Genomic DNA, 10,010 nt, shown 5'->3' on the forward strand with positions numbered 1-10,010 from the left:
ACTTATGTCCTCCCAAAATGTGCAGTGTATTGAGAGCCAGGACTTTAGGAGGCTGTGTGCTTTCAGGGTTGGCCTCGTGTGTCACAGTAGTGCCCTGTAAAAGAGCTGAGAGAAGCAGCTAGGACTGCTTGCCCTTTTGTACTTCTGCTATATGAAGATATTTGTCCCCCTCCTAAGGAGACAGTCTCTCCTTAGAGGCAGGAACCAGCCTTCACCAGACACTGACCTGACCTTTAAAAACATGTTCTTCTGTTCTTTATAACGCAAGCTCCAAATTTTCTTATGGCAAGAGGAAACAAAGACAGAGTTGCTGCCTTGTGGGAAGTCAAACATTAATTAGTTCTTTTCTATCTTGTGATTCAAACTCTCTGCCTGTTATCAACAGCCAGCTTCAATTTGGCTGGCCAATGTTCAGTTATCAATCATTCACAGATCTGGTGCCAAAAACGATGTTGAGCAAGTCAAGGTCTATATTATAGATACATGGTGCCAACTCTCAGACAGATCCAGGGACAATTTCCTAACTTAATGGGGATCAACTTGTCATGACTCATGTTGAAGAGTCTTGACTATGTATCTGCTTACATTTCTGATGTTCAGATATTCACTCACCTCCCAAAGGAATTGGGATGGGAGCCAAGTGCCATTGTTCTGTTTGGGCCATAGCTGCATGTGATTTGATGGTTGCTTGGTGGTGGTGGTGGTTTTCTGGACCTTCAAGGGGGAAAAGGTAGTACCATTAATATATACCAAGGGGTCTCTTGGGTGTCTGTCAAAGAGAGACTGGTTGGGGTTAAATGTTACATAAAGACAGAGGCAGAAAATTTCACTGGATCAAGGAAGCAAACTATGACTATCAAGCCAGGCAACATTTTTGGGTATCAAGCAATCCATAAACTGCAAGCCAGGACACTGTTTATGCTCAGAGAAACTTGTCGGGCTCTGCTGGACAAGGCTGAAGTCAGTCATCTCTGGATAGCCAATCACTTTTGCTCGGCCTATGATCATAGATTGCTTTTTCTCAGCAGGGTTCTGAAAAGTCTCCTCTGATCTGGGTGACTTCAGGTCTTGCAAAGAGAGTCACATAGCCATCAGAGCAGATTATAGACCAGACCCTTCCCTGATAAGGAAACGTTGCTAGCAAGCATCTAGCAATCTAGAAATGCCCCACCCTGCTAAGACTCTTAGTCCAGCAGTAACCTTCAATTGTACTTGGAGATCCTCCCCTTCCCCCCCTCTCAGGCCTCTGTAGAATAATTAAGTACGGTATTTTCCTCTCGGGATAGGACCGTTAAAGCATTCCTGACTCCCTGACTCCAGTGACTCAAGCATATATACCTTTAAAATCCCTCCCAGGGTTTATATTACCCTTGATTTCATGTGAATAAAGGTTCTTGCTTTCTCTCTTCAAGACCATCTGAGATTCATCATTTATCCTCCGTAGGGTCTCCGTTCACCAGACCTGCCCTCTGGCCGACTGGGCCTGGGCCTCACCAGGCTTGTGTCTTGGCTGCCAGCCAACCAGGCATGGGTTTGTCTCGCACCTCTGCAATGCTCAGCACAGCAGCTTGACCAAGAGCTGTAACACTTTGGTGTATCACCATAGGCTTTAGAAATCCTGAGCTTCCATTGCCACTGGTGATCTCATGCTAAAAGAGCTAAACTGTAACACTCTGCGGAAAAACTTTTCCATAGCCCAGCTTAGCACACTAGGTCCTCACCCTAAAGTGCTCTAGCTGCCCCTGAGAGAAACGGAACCCCGTTCTCTATTCTTCATCCGAAAGCCGAACTCCAGGACCCCAGCTGACATCCAGGCTCTGCCGAAAAGAGAATGACAGAAACTGTCCTGACTACACAGGACACTGAATCCAGGAAACTGTCCTGAACTCTACCCTATACTTTCTTTCACTTTCCACTCATTTCAGCATTCAGTCCAGTCCATTTCATTTTGTTTCCCATAGGCTCCATGATAGGAGTAGTGGACACAGAAGTGGGCTTCCCCAGGCTTGACCCCTTGTGAACCCAGTTACAGTCTCTTGCCTTCTTGTTCTTGGCTGCTTCTGGAACCACTTCTCAGCACTTACACCAGGCTAGGTCAGCTTTCCTAGAGAACATCCAGTAAGTGTAACAATCCCAGACTCATGTGTTGACCTCAGAGTGGTCAGAAGATTGGCCTTGGCAGGAAGCAAACAAAACACTTTTCTACAATAATGTTGAGATTCTAATTTGATCCTTTCTTTCCAGAAGATATCTTCCCAAAGAAGACCATTTTCTGTTGCTATAACAAAATACATTAGACCAGGTACTTTGCAAAGAAAAATAATTGCTTAGCTCACAATTTAGGAGCCATTCATGCATGCACACGCGCGCACACACACACACATACACACACTTTTTTTTTTAAGGGAAAAGTCTGACATTAGAAATCCTTATGGCCTGAGGTAAGAGCTACATGGCTGAATTACAATATGGAATCCAGTATCACTGTGAGTCTACTTGCCAAAGGGAGAGGTTACAGATAAGTTGAAAAGCCAAATGAAGGGAAACCACCCTTGTTCTTTTTACACCACCCTGTCCCTGGAACTAACCAACAATCTGCCAAAACTAGTTCTTTCCAAAGAGTAGTACTCCCAATGACCTAACTGCCTTCCACCAGGCTCTACTTTTTAAAGGCTCTATCACTTCAACATTGCTACACTGGAGTCCAAACTTCCTGAAAGCCCCAAACTTCTGGATTGCACTTTCAAATGATAGCAGAGTCCCTCCCAATGTCACAGTATACTGGAGTCATGCCTTTGTCTCATGACTTCTGTGATAAAAATTAACACAACGTATTTCGTATTTCCTGAGCTTCCAGTCATCCACTGTGACTTGATACAGTCAGAGGCCTCTGTTCTTGCTGCCTGAGAACACTCCCTGGTCCTGGATAGAGCCAGTGCCTCCCAGTCCCCATCTGGATGGTATCAGCAGCTCTTTACCCCTCATGAAAACTGCACATGAATATACGTTTGGGTTTTCCACCTGTGAAATTTGGAAGCAAAGCACACAGGGTGAGGACCCAGTGAGTTTGGCAGGCTGATTATTTGGCTTCTGTCTAACTCTTGGTCTCAAGGGAAGCAGACAAAAAGCAGCCTTGGTGAAAATTAGATCAGACATTTTCCTTTCTATAAACACAATCTGAAAAAAAAATGTAAACCAGCTGAGCTGGCAGGGTCTTTGCCTGCCACAAATGTAGGCACTTATGGTATCAAAGTTTACTTAGAGACATTCAACTTGGGTTTCCTTTGGATCAATGGAGGAGAGAGGCAGAATAAGTCCAAGATAGAACTGGGCTATCTTGGAAGTGGCTCTGTGGAAAACAGTGGGCATGTCATGAAAAAGGGGAGCTCTGAATGTGTCCCAAATTGAAATATGGCTCTCTGGCTCTGGGCTTCTGGACAGATTCTGTGCCTGGCTTGATATTTCAGAGAAGTTCTTGGAGAGCAAGGTTTTATTCTCGAAACTTCCCGCGCTAATAGTCTGAAGTATGCAGTCACAATTAGGCAGGCAGCCTTCCTCAACAAGAATTAGCTAGGAGAACACTGCATTATTTATGACTGCATGCAGTCGAAGCTCTTGGGTCAGATACTATATTCTGTAACTGTTTCCAGCACAGACCATCCACTGAGTATAGCACACACTCTCTATGAAATACAATTCAGGTTCCGTGTTTGAATGATAAAGCTGCTTGGACTCTATTGCTTTTTTCCCCTCTGGCTCCTGGAATGTTGCCCTTCTTCACAAAAGACAGTCAGCACATCTTCAGGCTGGCCTCAGGTGACTTCTCTGGTCATTGCCACAGGAAACATCATTAAGGAGTCACAAAAGGGTGTGACCTGTCAGTGATCAATTGAAGGCAGGAGATAAGGAAGGAGGAGACAATCTAGAGAAATGCAGAGAAAATGAAGAGTGAAGGCTTTCCCCGGATATGAAGACCTTGGAGCTGTCGCCAGTGAGAAAAGCTTAGGAATAACAGGGAGAACGAACTTCAGAAAGAACTTCTAAATGGGGAATGCAGTATATTGAAGTTGCCTGAAGCCCTCACACAGATGTTTGTTGGAGAAGCTAGAAAAAGCTTTCAGAAAACCAAACAGCATTAGAGAGTGGACCTGTGGCATGGGAGTTGCTTCAGCCTCTAGGCCTCCCTGTGCTTCCAGGCCACTGCCACCCAGTACCTGTTCTCTGGGAGAGCCTAGCTGATAGCAAAGCTGTCTCTATGGTGACAGAGGCCACCTTACTTACCTAAGGATCCAAGATGGATGTATCCATGGTATGATTGAAATTGAAATTATAGTTCCTTGAATGTAAGTTTTACTTTCAAAGAAATCCAGATAATATCACTTCTCAGGCTTTTTGCTAAAACAAAGAAGTGAGGAAAAGATATAGATAAGGATATAAATATGAAAAATATATATATCTGTAACTTAAAACATTAAAAAAGATAAAGGATAAAGGTCACTCCAGCAACAAGTGTATGAACACAAGGATGGTTTGCCAATTTGTGAATCATTCTCTATTTTAAACAAAAAAATAAAAATATAAGGAATTGATGGTGACTAAGACAGAAGTATACAATAAAACATGCCTAGCAAAATGTACAGTTTCAGCTTTTTTGTATGTTGGAAATTCTTCTGATATCTGGGAGGAAATCCATATACTTGACTGGCAAGTATAAATGGCTCTCAGAAGGCTCAGACTTGGAGCATAGGAGAACATTAGAATACAGGTCTACTGGATTCTCACTGTCCACTGGGGACTGCTACCTCATTTCTTCTCATAACCATGTAGGAAGTAAGTACCACCACCTTCGCTTTGTAGAGGGTAAACTGAGACACAGAGTGCAGAAGACATTTCAGGCTGGCCAATGTCAGAATTTGAACCACACTGACAAAATTTAGGACCCAAGGCCACAACCCCCACATCACACTCAGGAGGCAGATGTGTTGGCTGTGGCCTGGCCGTGGCTCTTGCAGTTTGAGGAAAAGTAGGGTGTGGGCAAAGTGTGGCTGCATGTGCCCTTTTATTCTCTTTAATGGATCTCACCTAGGACTGGCCCTTTAATTGGTTTTAATTGTTAATGGTTATCAAAACTACCACTTGAGAGTTTTGTTCTGTTTTCACCTCACTCTTCTTGTTTCAATCAAGCTTATGTATGTGGCATTTTCACATGAAGGAAAAGCTGTGTAGTATTTTTTAAGAGTGATTTGCCCCTACTCAAAGACAAATTGTTCTTCATGTAACTCATACATAAAAGCTATAAAATTGTCCTTGCTTTTATAATGATAAATGTAAAACATCAAACTCTCCAGTGACACAAGGTCTGCGAGGTTTGTTTTTAATGTTTTTTGTTCTTGTTTTTTTGACAGTAAAAACGATATAAATTTTCTGGGCTACAAAGAACCATATGCATATGCTTCCTATGGAAGAGTGGTATTGTCACAAACTCACCATCTCCCGATATTGATCAAAACACCATGAGCCATTAAATGTGATACACTTATGCACATGTACCCTTCAGGCTACAAACCGTAAGGGCATGGGGGAGGGGGAAGGAAGATGGAAGAATTTTGTTGTAATAGGATATGGTGACCCGTACGGTGGTAGCAAGACCACATTCTTGCTGAGCAGTGGTGGTGCATGACTTTAATCCCAGCACTTGGGAGAGACAGTCATAACATCTTTGTGAGTTCAAGGCCAGCCTGATCTACAGAGTGAGTCCCAGGACAGCCAAGACTACACAAGAGAAACCCTGTCTCAGAAACAGTAACAGTAACAACAGAGACCACATTCTCATTTGTAGGAGCAGCATTGGGAATGGTATAGCTAATGATTTAGGAGACAGCTCTTTTCTGAGCAGCCTGGAACACATCACCTGTTCCACTGTGCAGCTTTCTCTGTTTGCCAGCCCATCACACTGAAGTCTGATCTGCATCCTCTCGAAGCCCTGTTTGTAGGAGACTTTCATGGCTCGTTTACTAAGTGAACCACAGCTGTTTACCTGCACCACAGGCCCAGGCTTCCCAGCCAGCTTCAAACCAAAGAGGTCCTGTCCTGGAACCCCATTTGTCTGACACAGCGGCTGTTCTCTGGAGCCTCCTCAGTTGCTACTGCCTTACAAAAGAGGTCTGAGATACCTGCCAGTGGATTTTGTTTCTTCTTGTCCCCTTGGAGTCATTTCCAGTGATGGGGTGAACTGGAAAATATGAGCAGCACACTCTAACAGGCTCCTTGGCACAGTTTTCACTTCCCCTCTCCACCCCCCATATTATATTATTCACAAATAGTTTCTGCTTAAGGTTTGTGCCATTTGCAGAGCCCCTGAGGAGTCACCTGTCAGAGTGGGTATTATTCTTCAAGAAGGACTGGCTTCCCGGGGTCAGGCTTGGGCCCACAGCCACCTGGTTACACAGCATGTCTCTGTGGCAGCAGAGAGCTATCTGTTTCCAAATTCAGTTTGTTGGGAGCTTCTTTGACTTGTTTTTCTCTTTTTCTACCTTTCAAAAGTAAGGGAGGAGATTGCTCCCAAATTTAGATAAAAGTAATTAAATCTAATCCAACTTCAACATTTTTCTGTCCTGGAATAAAACGCAGGAAGAATTTAAAAGAAATTCCAAGTTTCCAGAATGGAGAGAGGGGTGGAAATTACGATGACTTTAATCTGATTGCTATATGGCATATATGTTATGGCTTAGATATGACATGTACCCCACAAAAAGCTCCTGTATTAAAGGCTTGGTCCCCACTGATGGTTTAATTGGGAACAGACTGGACCATGTGGAACTCAGAAGCACAGACTTGGGAATCTCCAATCTAGCCCATTTATCTTAACGAGAATACATTTTATCACCTTAAACATTTTTAAACATACTATTTGATCCTCTGGATTTAGGCACATTTACAATATTGTGCAAATGTCCCCATTACTCTGAAGAGCTTATGCAGTGTTTGAAACTGCTTCCAAAACCTGTGCTGGCTCTATGTCAACTTGACACAAACCAAAGTCATCTTAGAGGAGGGAACTTCAATTAAGAAAGTGTCTCCAGGGCTGGAGAGATGGCTCAGTGGTTAAGAGCACCCTCTGTTCTTCCAAAGACCTGGGTTCAATTCCCAGGACCCACATGGCAGCTCACAACTGTCTGTAACGTCAAATCCAAGTGATCTGACACCTTCATACTAATGCACATAAAATAATTTTTTTTTTTAAAAATAAAATGCCTCCTTAACATCAAGAAATATGCAAACTGGTAGGGTAGACCAGTTTTCAGGGACCTTTCATCAGTTTCTACAGTGGCTGCACTGGTGCTCACTCCCAGCAGCAGTGAACAAGTGTTTTCCTTCCCCACACCCATCCAGCATATATTGTCAACTGTGTTTTGGATTGCAATCATTTAGATTGTAAAGTAGTTTTAATTTGTATTTCTCTGATGGCTAAGGATGCTGAACATTTTTTTAAATGTTTCTTGCCCATTTTTATTTAATTCTTTTAAGAATTCTCTGTTTAATTCAATGTCCCATTTTTTAATGGGTTACTTATTTTCTTACTATATGATTTTTGAGTTCCTTGGATATCCTAACCCTATGACATATGTACATCTGGGAAATGTTTTCCCCCATTCTGTAGATTCCTCTTCATTAGAATGATAGTGTCTTTGGACCAACGGCTTTCAGGTGTTTGGTGCCAAGGTGCTCACAGGTGAAACTGCAGATAAGGTTCAAGCCTGACAGCCATGTCCCAGCTCTTGGGAAAAAAGCACATGATACGTGGTGTAGAACAGTGTTGCGGTCCCTGAAACAAGTAGCCTTCATTCATGCTTTCTGTATTATTCCTTCATTTGATAGGAACTGGGAAAAGAAAACTTTTTCTCAAAACAGGACACAAAATGACCCTTTCTAGGGGAAAATAAATGAACTGACTTCATGATCACAACTTACCAGCTTCTGTTGGCAGCTCTGAGCACAGTTCTCAGTCCCATTTCCCTAAAAGTCTTCATTCCTCAGCCCCTAGAAACTTCTAGAACATTCTCTAGAGTGACACTCTTGAGAGGCAAGCCCTGGAGAAAGGCCAGATTCCTCTCTGATGAATGTTTAACTAATTGTGGGATGAACTGGGGATAGCAGACAAAAGGGCTGGTGGTTGTAGCTCAATCTAGCAGTGCTTGCCTAACACATATGATGCTCTGCATACACCACCACATATGCCAGGGATGATGGGTAATTCGGTAATTCAAATCCCAGTACTCAGGAGGTAGAAAGAAGCAGGAGAATCAGAAGTTTAAGGTCATTCTCAGCTACATAGGAGGTTCAAGGTCAGTCTAGGCTATATGGAGAGCCTGTCTCAAAGAAGTTAATGATGATAGGTATAAGGGTGCCAAATTCCCTACATTTCTAGAGCAGCTTTGACCACACTGTGGATTCATGCAGATCTGGCACCAAGCCCTCTTTTCCCGCTGACGGACTGGTGGGAGAGGATGTGTGGTAGGTAGCCAGGACTGATGGATAATGCAGGTGGAATCCCATTAGCCACCAAAATTTGCAACAAGAAACAACTAAAGTCTTTACTTATAAAGTTTTAGCAATTTAGTCTCCCAAGAAGGCAGAGCTCCTAATAAATAGTCTGGCAGAGGCCGTGAACAAGATGGCTGTGCCGTATGGCTGGAGGAAGAGGCCTGACAGACCACCCACAAGGCCGATGTCAGGGCAGCCAGAACATGGCTTGCTCATGACATCAGCAGATGGGTTGCCAAGGAAACAGAATTTTCTGCTGTCCCTTCACTGCCCCTTAACCCACCCACCCTCTGGACTGACCAGATGTGTTCAAGGAATTGAGCCTTGGACAAGGATAGCCCACCTGATCTTGGCTCATCCACAGCATCTAAGCATCTCCATGAATAATTATTCACAGGTTCACCTATTATTTAGGTCTTAAGTAGGACAAAGTTTCTTCTCCCCTGGTGAGTCTCCAGCCACGGCCAAAGCAACGATTGCCTGGAAAAGAAAAAGAGGTAGGAATAATTATACCCCTTTATGGAATGTGAAGAAAACTGGGGGGAACTCAGAAGCATTTCTTAACAAAAGTGAACTCAGAAAAGGGGTGTCCAATTTAAGTGGGAAAAGGCTCCTGTGGCTGGGCCGCATATACAAAGAAAAGTGGAGGCTATTTCAGGGCTCCTAGGCTGAGTTTCTCTCACTCAAAATTTTACTCATTTTTTTCTCAAACTAATCTAGCTATTTTCCTCTTCATTTCTTTCCTCATTTTACTTGTCTAGCCAACTTAGAGAAAGCTCAATTAACTGACCTTTCTCTAACAAGGTTTAAGTCCAAGTAGTCTGGCTTCCAGAGATGTCCAGACTGTCTGGCCCACCCTAATGCCATCCTCCCAATGAGGGACAGAAGACAATCAAGCAAATGCCACGTGATCTGCAAACTAAAAACCAGACAAACACCAAACACCACCACAGATTTCCGAGGAAAGTGTCCAAAGAGAAGAAACCTACCCTGGAATGTTTAAACCGCTGCCTTGGTATCCATGGGAACTGGAGGAAACAGATAACCTGCCAGCCCAGCTCCAGGCTGTGGAGCAAGGCAGAGCGAGGCTGAGCTGGGCGGTGTCAGCAATGTCCCTGCAATCTGAGACACACACAGGCCCTGGAGCGTTTTCTTTTTTTACTTTGGCCTGAAATTCCAAGGTCTTTCCATCCCAGAGAGATCCTGGGAAACAGATCTGTAGTGGAAAGAGGTTTGTATCAGTGAGATCATGACATTTTAATCAAAAGCTGGACTTTGCTGGTTGGCTTTTTGAAGACATTTGAAGGAGTTCTAAAGAGCAGTTCCCAGATTTCCTGACCATGAACTCTCCTTGAATTCCCAAGCAAAGTTTTGAAATTGTGCTACATAAAAGGCCATAGAGGGTGGATCAAAGCAACTCAGTAGACTGGGATGTTTTAAGGAGTGACTTGAAAAATCAAAGCGAC

At 43.5% G+C, this 10,010-nt stretch overlaps 1 long non-coding RNA gene across 1 annotated transcript; it reads right to left on the bottom strand.

Annotated features, from left to right (window-relative positions):
- Positions 1-612: 612 nt before the first annotated feature.
- On the bottom strand, positions 613-9,001 carry LOC132654697 (uncharacterized). Its single transcript, XR_009592379.1, has 3 exons — positions 8,888-9,001; positions 4,282-4,395; positions 613-714 (listed from the first exon to the last, which is right to left on the bottom strand). It is a non-coding gene; the product is annotated as an uncharacterized LOC132654697 (long non-coding RNA).
- Positions 9,002-10,010: the final 1,009 nt, after the last annotated feature.

The sequence above is a fragment of the Meriones unguiculatus genome, chromosome 6 (genome assembly GCF_030254825.1).
Source record: "Meriones unguiculatus strain TT.TT164.6M chromosome 6, Bangor_MerUng_6.1, whole genome shotgun sequence".
NCBI classification, from domain to species: domain Eukaryota; kingdom Metazoa; phylum Chordata; class Mammalia; order Rodentia; family Muridae; genus Meriones; species Meriones unguiculatus.